We start from the raw sequence: 12,028 nt of genomic DNA, 5'->3' as shown, positions 1-12,028 counted from the left end.
TTCCCTAAATTTGAAACTCAAAGCATTCCCTTACCTTATAAATATTTCATAATTTCTACATCATTAAGCCCCAAACTTTTCTTCTCAAATGAATTTTCAGATTCTTAATACTTCAAAATATAATTTCCTTTACTTTAAATAGTTAACTATAATCTTATTCTCTTATACTAAATATCTTAAGTTACTTTTTATTACAAAAATATTTCTTTAAATCTACCATAATATTTAAATAGCTACAAAATATAGTTACCTGAATTAAATTCACTACATAAAATCATATAAATAATTTTTGAAAATAACTAAATAGAGGACATCTAATAATTAATCTTTTCCTTCCCTCCCTCAAACTTACATTTTTAAATATGAAATAATACAGGTGGTAAGAAAAAGTATTCATACCTCAGTATTTTAGGCATCTTTATCATTCTGAAATTTCTGCAGGCCTTCTCAAATTTTTACTTCTCCTAGTCTGTAACATTAGGAGCTTTCTACACATATAAATCATTAGAAAAATTGCTGGGTAATGAAATTTTTAAATAAGTATAAAACTATAACATTAAACAAGCAAAATATTTCCTAACACAACCATAATACTAAACAAAATAATTACAATTAAAATACGAAATAAAAAAAAAACATTACATTATAAAATACTATTCAACATCTATTGTACTACACATATAACTTTAACTTCCACACTAACTTTGTAACAAAAATTAAAAATTGTCCAAATTGTAACATAACAATAAAAATAAAAGTACAAATACACACAAATATCCATTTATATTACAAAAGATCACAAAAATAAAGGTACAAGCACATCAATTACATTCAGATATCAAAATCTCAAACTATGTCTTCGTCTCCTTGATCAGCAGGTGGATTGAATTGATATTGAGTATATCGGGGGCACTCAGGGAAAGTAACATCAGGCTCACCTCTGTAGTGTCGGGCCTAGGCTTCGTAATAAGCTACCTCAAAATTTGAATGCCTCTGAAGGTGCTCACTATCATAATCATGTCGACGTTCTATCCTTTCATTTATTAATTCTATGCTCTTCCGCTGCAAGATCAACTCATTCATCAAATCAGTCAGAGTAGGAGAACTAGAAGGTGGAAGGTCATAACTTGTAGACGGGACATCTCTACTAGTAGAAGGTTCTTGAATCTTACTTCCAGTTCTCCATTTTTTCATGAGATTCATAAGTTTTCAAATTAGCTTTACTAATGGGTTTCATAGGGTAAACCCGTTCCTCATCACCTCCAGCTTCCACTCCAGAAGGTTGGCAAAGTGCATAAATAAGGCCAGGATGTCCTAGACCTCCACTTGTTTCACTCCTTGCCGTAGTCAATATATTCTTAAAAATAATTCTCCCCACATTTATATTTCTATTATTCTGAATACATAAATTCAGAATAGCTCTATCTCTAGTTACCTCACTATGGTGATAAGTCGGTAACAGGGTAGATGAAAAAAAATAGTGCCACGCTTTAGAGGTGGCATTTAACAGAGGTGGCATTTGTGGCATTTAACATGTAAGCAGAAAAATTTACCCGTTCTCGTTGCTTTATCTTCCATGTTCATTTCCCATCAGTGAGAAAGTTGATCACATCATTCAGTGGGCCTTCCATTGTACTGAAAGATTCATAACGACAGCTATAAGAGTATGGGACTTCGTAAAAGGTGTTAATGCGGGCGACATTAAATTTAACAGGAAATTCCCGCATTTGAACGATTCCATCTCCAGAATAGAATACGTTGGCCGTCCTCAGAATAGAACGCATTGTCATATAATTCTTTCACAACATTCACAGCAGCCTTGTTGGTGGTATAACCAAAGTTTTCCCACCTCCGTTCGGTAATAACTCGTTTAATTTCTTCTCCTGGACATTCAAAAACTCGATCTTGTATGAATTTCTTTCCTTCAAATACAAAAGTAAATCTTAATTGAGCCTTCGCATTGATAAAGTCATTGACGAAGCGAGACTCGTTGAACTCAAGTCGTCTCTTTTGTCATGGAGTCATTTCAATCTAATCACATTTATAGAAAAATTCCAAAATATACTTCAAATATGCAAATAATGGCTTCCAAAATTATTTCTAAGAGTTCAACACTATGTTCCATTAATTTCTTCCCAATATTTTCTTCACATTCTCAAATTTTTTGGATCTCCTCAATGTGGAAGAAATCCATTGTGAAAATCAAATATTTTTAGTTTGAAGTGAAGTTCTTACCTAGAGATGATCAAATCCGGTGTCAAAAAGCCTTGAAATTGCCCCAAATTCAAGATCATTCAAGCCTTAGGTCAAAAATCGCATTTTTAGGAGGAAAGGGATGATGAATAGTGGCGGTTGACTGGTCAAAATCACGGCTAAAGGCGTTTTTTTGTGAGCTCACCGTCGGCGGGGTGTTCGACGCCGTCAGTGCACTCTATTGAAATTTGAACATAACTCTTGGAAAAAGTCTCACTGTCAACGGCGTCGAGAGCGCCGTCGGCGAGCTCATTTGATTTGGTTCAATATCCGGATTTTTACTATTTTGATCAATTTCAAGGCTCAACGACATCCGTTCAATCATTGTAAACATATATTTAAGTGATTAAATGATGTACTTATCACAAATAAACTTCCACAACACAAAAAAATTATAATTATATATAAATTCCAAGGGTATATACATTACACAACACACCTAAGTTTTGTATTTTCTCTACCTTAATACATCAATTCAGCGTCGCAATCCAATCCACAACACTCAAAACACTGAAAAAAAACATCCTATGCTCAGTCTCAACTATACAGAGATCTAAAAGCAAAATTCTAAAGCAAAAAAAACATAAAGTTCAAACCAAATTACACACATAGACAGACAGGTAGCAAGGTAAATCTACTATTCTTTAGATTCAGTGCTAGATTCTTCTCTGAGATCACCCATTGATTGCACATGAACATAGAGGTTATAGAAGGGTCGATATGGAAATTCTTCAGTAGAATCCTCTTCTATCCATTTCACCCTTCTCATCAATCGTATCAAATTGTCTTTGATATGTTCAGAGTGAGCAAATTGTTCTTTCATCCTCCAGTCTAGATGATTAAAGAAATAAGAGATATTATTAATTAGACTCATAACATTTTGTACCTCCTCCAAATTTTCATTTTCAAAAGCTGGGAATCTCTCAGTTGGGTCTAAAGGCTTCTAAGGTAGAAGTACATTTTCCCAATTTTTGTAGGATACTTGAAATTGACTGCCAAGTGAGAAAATTGTGGAAGGGTGTCGAAGCCCATAAGTTGATCCATGAACGATCAGGTCCAAAACTGACTTCACAATTATTGATCCAATATCAATTATTATCGCCAGTCCACTTTGGATGCAGTAATTCAAAATAGCACTTTCTTTAGAAGCTTTACCGATCTTCATTGTCGGTAACAGTTTCGCAGAAATGAAGAAGTACCAGTGTTTTGAAACGGGATTTAGGAGTGTCGCAGAAAAACTAACATACCTGTTTTCTCTCATTTCCCAGTCTTCAGTTTTGTCCGTTAAATATTGATAAATCTCATTCATCTGGTTTCTTGTTGGGATGAAGTTGGAATAGTGGCAGAAAGGAACGTTCTCGATCATGTATAATTCGCTGATCTGTGCAGGAGTGAAAGTTATCCATCTACCTCGCACATAAATGGTTCCCTGGTTGATTCCATGCAAATTTGCATAAAATTCCTTCACCACAGGAACAACCATGGCGGCGATAGTACAACACATCACTTTTCATTTTCTCCGCACTATCCTCTCTTCAATTGCCGTAGAGGAATTTTTTAACTTACGATTTATGAATCCTCGTTCCTTGATCAATCTTTTCTTCATATGTACGGTGTTGAAGATTCGCTGCGCTTCCGCACTAATAAACTTTCGCCGATTGAACACTCGCATTCTGGGATTACCGCATTCTGGGATTGATTACCAGGGGAATTGGACGCCATAGGAATGAAATTGGTTGAGTTTCACTGCATTTTCATAATGGATAGATGGTGCTCTGATCAACTTCTTTCTCCCCTACTTTCTAACTTGGACATTGATCTCCTAGTAGAGGATTGTTGGGAAGGCAATTCTTCGTCTACTAACTTGTTACAATCCTTTCTGGATCAACCCTCAGCTACTCTCATTGCCAAAGCACCATTTGACAGAACCAAAATAGATAGACTGGTCTTAAAGTCCAGCTCCACTTACAACCTCACTAAATCCATCTACCCTCCATGGCATTTTTTTGTTGGAGAACTTTCCATCAACTACTACCTACTGATGACATTCTAAAATTAAAAGGGCTTAAGGGGCCTTCAATATGCTATTCTTGCAAAGTTGCTGAAGAATCTTCTGCACATCTATTTTTTGAGTGCCCCTTCTCCAGGGAGTCCGGACCACCCTTCTAAAAAATCTGAAGATCAACACTATGCATTTGAAGTGGAGCCTTCTGATATCTTGTTGGGTGGGATGACAGGAGCTATTTTTAGCCCCATTTCTTTTTATTACTACCTTGTTCATTTGGGCTGCCAGAAATCAAGCTAAGTTTAAGGATAAATCTTCCACTGCTCTGCAAATTGCTTCAAATTGTTTAGCTTTTGTTAGAAAACTCATACTGAACATAAGGACAGTCTATGGTTCTAATATCTCCTCAGTGATCAGAGTCTTCTAGGAAAAACCTTCTTACCCTACAGTTAAAGTAAACACTGATGGAAACTTCTCCCCTCAGAGAGCCGGTATTGGAGGTGTATTCAGAGACCACCAATGTAGATGTTTCTTATATTTTCAATCCCCAATCTTTGCTGAGGATGCTCTTGAGACTGAATCTGTGGACAGCGTTTTGGGCTCTCAAACTGACCATTCTTAACAAATGGCCTTCTCGACAAATTGAAATAGAGTCTTCTCAGCTCTTGGCTTATGTCATTGATCACAATAACCCTCTTTTATGGATTAAACTGATCCAAAACTTGATGAATGAGATATCTGTCACTTTCACCTTTATATACAGAGAAGATAATCAACCTCCAAATTTTTTGGCTAAGTGTGGTGAAGAGACCTAGATTGTTTTAGTCTCTACTTCTCCTTCCCCCTTTTTTTATTTTTTTGCTTCAAGGGTATCTGTTCAATGCCCCACACCTTGGAATTGTAATTTTTTTTTTTGATTTTAATAGAAATTGTCATCCTTTTTCCATATATATATATATATATATCTTATACTTTTTATTTTGAAGTAATGCTATTGGTGTGTGTTCTCTTGTATGTAATTATTATGTGCCACCTGATTACCAGATTACATTATAAAAATTGACTTTTATTATTTTTTTGTTGGCTACATGTTTATCAGTTAAATAGTAGTAGCAAAGATTTTTAATTATATATATATATATATATATATATGAAGATGACGCCTGGGGTTTACTCTGGCGTTTTTGGAGGCGATTATGGTTTTCCTTCCGGCTAATTCTTTGGGTGAGAGCTTTTCTACCTTCCTATAGTTTATTTCCCTTCCCCCTTACTATTTTAACTATGATGCCTTTGGATAGATGTTTTGCTGCTACCGTTGTTAGCAGAGACTCTTCTGTTTCTGGTATTTCAAGTTTGTTTCCACAAGCTTTTCATGAAAACTTGAATGTTGGTGTTGTTTACAATTTTATTAAGCGTATTGGAAAAAAGAATGGTAAGCTAGCTCTATTTCTTATGGATGTCGACACCAATATACTTGCATCTACCTGTAGACTTTCTTTGGTCGGAAAATTTTTATATGGACATCCTAAACTTGATTTTATTCGAAAAGAATTTGAATTGATGAAACTTAAAAAATTTTGGAAGGTTGGTCTTTTGAACGGTAGACATATTCTTTTCTTACTTTCTAATGATGAAGACTATACACATTTTTTTGCCAGACGAACCTTTCACATTGATGATAGGATTATGAAAATTCTGAAATGGACTGTGACTTTCAATCCAAAAACTGAACCCCCTACAATTCTTGTTTGGATTTGTTTTCTAGGTTTAAACTTCATCCTTTCAATCCTGAAATCCTCTTTTGTCTTACCGCTGCTCATGGCAAACCATTGAAAATGGATACTCCCACTTTTACACTCACCAGACCCTTTGAGGCTAGAGCTTTAGTTGAGTGTGATTTTACTCAACCTTTCTTTGATGAGATTTGGATAGGTTCACCTCACCAAGGCTATTGGCAACCCGTCGAGCTTGAGCGCCATCCTCATTGCTGTTCCCATTGTTGTATATGTGGTCGTACTTCCTCTCGTTGCTATCGTCTGAACCCACATTTGAAAGTTGAATTTGTTAAAAATGATAATGGTGCAACTACTACAGGAAAAGGACATGTTCCTACTGATTTTCCTAAAGATAATCTCTTACATATTGAATCTAATCCCCGACAATTAGACCCTGATAATGCTGCTACTCTTTCTGCATTGCTAATTTCTGATACCAATATACCTGGTCTTGCTTTGCATGTTACTCCTAAATTGCAGGAATTCAATCCCGATTCTACTGCACCTATTGTTGTGCAGGAGGAACATTTATCACCTATCATTTACCCTAACTTGGAGGCTTGAAAGGTTACAACTCATATGTCTACTGAAAGTGACTCTCATTACAGGATACAAGAGGCTGCTAACTACTTAAAGTAGGAATGGTTAGTTCAGAAATCACAGAGACAAAAAAGAAAGAGGAAAAATGAGCATTTACATCTAAATAAAAGTAATATTATACATGAAAGCATTTATTATTCAGAAGGGGATCAAGTTGGCACTCATCCAAGATGATCTAGGAGGGCTGGCTTGAGGCATCTTATCTAATGTTATGTTTTAAAATATTAAGGGAGTGGCGAACCCTTCTTCTCTTAATAGACTGAACCACCTTTGTTGGTCCATAAACTTTACTTTTTTGCTATTTTAGAGCCTATGGTTACTATCAGCAAGGGTATAATTCTCAAGAAATATAAACAATATAAATCCTTCTGCAATAAGAATAATAAGATTTGGTTTTTCTGGAAGCGTATTGTCAATATTAGCATCATTCAAGATGATGAGGCACTCATTCTTATCATCTATCAGTTGGAGGTTTACCATGCATGAGCTACTTTTGTCTATGCTAGTTCCCCCTTGCAAGATAAATATCTACTTTGTAATCAACTCATATAGCTGGGTAGCTATTAATGATAACTGGTTTGTGGGTGGTGATTCTAATATGATCATGAAACCTGATGAACGAATGGGTGGTGACAAATGTGATATTCCTCTTATCAATCATTTCCTTGATAAAATTTATGAAGCTGGCCTATTTGATTTGGAGTTTACTGGTTCTCTTACACTTGGAGAAGAGGGACTATTTTTCATAGATTGGACAGATTCTTTGGTAATCATTATTCTCTAATTACTTCCTTGTTAATAGGGTTCAACATTTGAATCATGTTGCGTCAGATCATAACCTTTTTTTGCTTACACTAGCTTTCAATAATAAATCTCAGAAATACAATTTGAAGTTTTTTAATGTTTGGACTACTCATGACACTTTTTTGAGTCTTATTCAACAGACAAGGCATTTTGAGGGAGCAGGTGATCCATGGTATGTTTTATGGAAACTTCATAAAAAGGTTGCTATTACCTTGAGAAGGTGGAACTTCCAAGTTTTTGGTGATGTTCATAACAAAGTTATTGAGGCTCAAAATCATGTTGACTTGAAGCTCAGGTGATTTGTGATCCCCACCTCGTTGATAAGGTGGCTTGAGGACAGGCTGATCTCCTTGATGCAATCTCTTTGGAGGAACAATTCTTACATTAAAAAGCTAATGATGTACATTTCAGAAGTGGAGACCGTAATACTAAATACTTTCATGCCTATATTAAGCAAAAGAGGAATATTAACACCATTTTGAAGATTAAGAAAATGAATGGTAACATGATCACTGATGAAGGGGAAATTGGTAACAATGTAGTGCAATATTTCTCTGATTTGCTTGCTTCTAATCTGCAAGTATTTTCTATTAATCAAGATTATGTTAGTATGGAGAGGGACTATGTGAATAGGATGTCTCTAACTACTATTCCTATTGAGTAAGAGATTCATTCTGCTTTTAAGGCTATCAATCCTAATAAAGCTCCAAGTCCTGATGGGTTTACTTCCTCCTTTTATGTTAAATGTTGGGATATAATTCATAAAGAGGTGATGCTTGCAATTTAAAGCTTTTTTATGGGGGATAATCCTGGGAAATATTTTAATTCTGCTCTTATAGTGCTTATTCCTAAGTCTAATATTAAAAATATACAACATATTGCTGAGATTATTATGTGTAAGCTGTGGTTTAAATTTAGAGTTGGATCATCTCTTTGGGCTAAGTTTCTATTTCATAAATATTACTCTCATCAACACCCATCTTTGGTTAATTGGAAAGTGGGGGATTATAAAATCTGGAAATTTATTATTAAGGCCAAAATCGTGGCTAATCATTTCATTTACTGGGGCATTAGGGAGGGGAAGGTCTCCTTTTGGCATGAGCATTGGGGGTTATCTAATTTTCATAGTGTTGTTTCTCCGTTGAATAATGAAATTTCAGTTTCTGATTGCTGGATTGATGGTCTATGTGACATTACTAAACTTAGACTTTTGTTAGGGGAGGAGGCTGTTTCTATTACTACTATCCCCATAACACGGGATAAACCTGATAAGCCTCTATGGAAATTCTCCCCTACATCTTCTATATCAAAAATGATTTACACTAACATGCATTCTTTGAGAATTGGAAATGGGGTCATTTGATCTGGCACGCTTATATCTCTCCCTCCATATCTTTTTTACTTTAAAGATTTTTTTACTCACTGCTTCCTCTTGATGTTATCTTAAAGTTAAAAGGATTGAGGTTGGCTTCCAGGTGCAAATTATGCAAATGTGGTGAAGAAACTTATACACATCTCTTTTTTTATTTTTCTTTCTTCCAAGCTATCTAGAAAATGATTGGGAGACATTTTCATATTAATTGGCTGTATATATTCATTATGGAAGATTTTTTCGCTTCTTGGAAATCTTCACATAATTATGATAAAAAACTTGCTTACTTTCCTTTAGTTATTTTATGGTTTTTATGGTCAGCTAGAAACAATCACAAACATGCAAGTTCTCCACCCAATCATTCCCTCACTGTGTCTCATTTACTTTTACACTACTTTAAGCTTCACGTATTTTGGGAAATACACTTCTTGGTTCTGTTATGGATAAGGGTGGAAGGCCTCTACTAGTTAAATGGCAACCCCCTACCCATGGTTGGGTTAAGGTAAACATTGCTGGGAGTTGGACTCCAATTGCAGCTGGTTCTGAAGGTATTTTTAGAAATTCTATTATGAAGTTGCTTTATTTCTTTGCTTCACCTATGTATGCTCATAGTCCAATTGAAGCTGAATGTTGGTATGTTCTCTTTGATGTACAAATTTCGGTGATCTTTGCATTTTTATGCTGATTTATAACATGCTTACAAAGGTCAATTGACCCCTAGTTGAATTTAGTTTGTCTTTTCAATCAAATTTGGCATCTTCTCTCTTCTAATTAGCTCTAGGTTCAGACTATTATTTACAGGGAAGATAATGCACTGATTGACTGGTTGGCTAAGAGGGGCTATGTTGGGGTCTTTATTGGTTTGCAACCCCCACTACCTTTAAAGAGACTTCTGTTTGGGGATAAAATTGATACCCCATATATCAAAATTTGATGTTTCCATGTTTTCTTTTGCTATCGTATCATTTTGCAGGCTTCTTCTATTCGATTTTTTCTCTATTGGGATATTTTTTATGGATAAAAATTGCACCAGCTATTCTTGCTGCTGTCTTTTGGAGGATCTACTTCAATTATTTTTCTTGCTACTAGGATATCCTTTTGCCTTCAAGCTGCAGTCTTGGTTTTCTCACCGCTGCTGAAATTTTTGGAGATTACAGGTTCTCAGTTCACTGGAGCAAATGCTTGAAGCTGCTCTTGGTTTTAGATCTACTGTTTATTTTTTTTTTGTTGGAGTTTTTTGGGTATACGATCTCTTGTTTTTTGGTTTCTTTTTTTGTTTTCTTTTTGGGTACCCCTTTTTTTTTGTTTTTTTTTTTTTTTTGGGTTTGAGTAGCTTTGTAAGTGCTTGAGGACCCCCTTTATGTGTGAGTATTGTATTTTATGGAATTTTATTTAGGGGGCACTCGCCCCAACAGTTTTTGTACTCACATTTTTTATCTAACACACACACACACACACACACACATACAGACACATATATATATCTTTGATCAGCATGGTGGCGGCGGGAGAAGAAGCTCTGCTAGGGTTTTTTGCGGGATGAGGATTTGCTGGACCTGGCTGGAGTGTGGAGCTGAAGAAGTGGTCTACTGGGTCCTCTCCTTTGCTTAGTCACCTCTTTGGTGGCTCTTCTCCTTGTTTGAGCTTTCCCGGGCTTGGAGCTTTGAAGGTGTTACTGTTCCATTGAAGTTGAGGTCCTCTGCTGATTTTCTAGTTACTAAAGTGGTGTTTTCCTGCTTACCCACCTCTCTAGTGGCTGTTTCTTTCCAAACTTGGTGTTTGCTAGGGTAAGGCATTACTCCTTTCTGCCTTGTTGCTTTCCTAGGCTTGGAATATTTTGAAGTGTTATTGTTCCATTAAAGCTGTGCTCTGTTGTTTCCTGGTTACTAAGCGGTGTTGCATGAGCACCCCTTTGGTGACTGTTCCTGTCTACTTCCAACTGTTGATTTCTATTTTTTTCTGGTTACTAAAGTGGTGTGGCCTGGTCACCTCATTAGTTGTTGTTCCTCTAAATTTGGTGGCTGCTAGGGCAGGCTATGCTATTCTTTTCTTATGTCTACACCTATAGATGTGCCCACTGATGCTCAGTGGAAAAAAGCCACCTATGCAAGTGTAGTGCGTAAAGCCACTGACACTTTACACGATCCTGATAAACCTGTGTTTCCCTAAGTATTCCATGATACAATAGCTGGCAAGGGTTCCTACCCTTCTATTCATCCACTTGGCTCAAAAGATGGTGAAATTGCAGCATATTTTTCTAATCTGGAAATTGCCTCACTCCAAGAAGAAGTAAAGTTCACATTAGTAGGAAAATTCCAATTGGGACACCCTAAAATGGAACTTGTTAGAAATTTCTTCGATTCCCTCATGTTTATTGGGGCCTGGAGTATTGGACAATGGAAGCTTAGTTTGATGAAGACATCTCCTAATCCAACTCTCTATGGAAGAAGATTATGCTAGGCTTTTTGCTAAGTAGTCCATAGTGATTGCAGGGAACACAATGAAAATTCAAAAATGGACCTCAGACTTTGATCCAAGCAAGGAACCTCTTATGGTACTTATATGGTATAAGTTGCCAGGGCTACCCCTCCCCTTTTTCAAACTAAATGCTCTATTTAACATTGATAAGGCGTTAGGTACATCTCTTAAGGTGGATACCGCCACTTACAACAAAGCAAGACCTGCACTAGCTAGAATCCATGTTGAAAGAGATATCACCCTCTTAGAGCTGAAGAGGATCTGGATAGGATCTGAAACAGAAGGCTTCTAGCAGGATATTGTTGTTGAGTAAGAACCTTAATATTGCCAACTTTGTAAAATGTTTGGCCACACAATGGAAAGATGCTGCAGGTTCCATCCCCCTCCCAGAAGGAATTCCAACAACAGTTCTAAGGAGTCTGTTTCTACAACTGAACAGATGCCAAGACTCACTACTGAAGGAACCCCCTCATTAAATAATGCTATCATTGATAAACAGATGCCATAACTCATTGTTGGTAACCCCATGGAATACTGCTATCACTCCCCTTGGGGACCCATTAATAGAGCTGTCTGACTCCCCCTCCACCAGTCCAACAGCTGTATCTCCAACAAGGTTTGTCAGAAAAGAAGTTAATGATGTGATAATTGCTACTCCTACATCCCCCAACCTTAATGTGGGGTGTCCCACTCACACAACTGTTTCTAAGAAAACACACAAGGAAATTAATATTACTACTA

The 12,028-nt window shown here is 36.3% G+C and overlaps 1 protein-coding gene across 2 annotated transcripts in view; it reads left to right on the top strand.

The window, feature by feature from the left end:
- LOC110033360 (GTPase Era-like) overlaps positions 1-9,827 on the top strand; it is a 42,665-nt gene extending 32,838 nt beyond the window's left edge. The window contains exon 6 of one of the 2 annotated variants that reach the window (XM_020737302.1): positions 9,597-9,827. The gene's annotated coding sequence lies outside the window, so the exon portion shown is untranslated. Of the gene's footprint in view, positions 1-7,577; positions 7,598-9,596 lie in introns of those variants that run through there. The other variant, XM_020737304.1, reaches the window with a different exon arrangement.
- The last annotated feature ends 2,201 nt before the right edge of the window (positions 9,828-12,028 follow it).

Source organism: Phalaenopsis equestris, unplaced genomic scaffold, assembly GCF_001263595.1.
Source record: "Phalaenopsis equestris unplaced genomic scaffold, ASM126359v1 Scaffold001147, whole genome shotgun sequence".
In the NCBI taxonomy this organism is placed as follows: Eukaryota; Viridiplantae; Streptophyta; class Magnoliopsida; order Asparagales; family Orchidaceae; genus Phalaenopsis; species Phalaenopsis equestris.
Note: the sequence above shows the minus strand (reverse complement) of the source record. Positions and strands in the feature narration are given on the sequence as shown.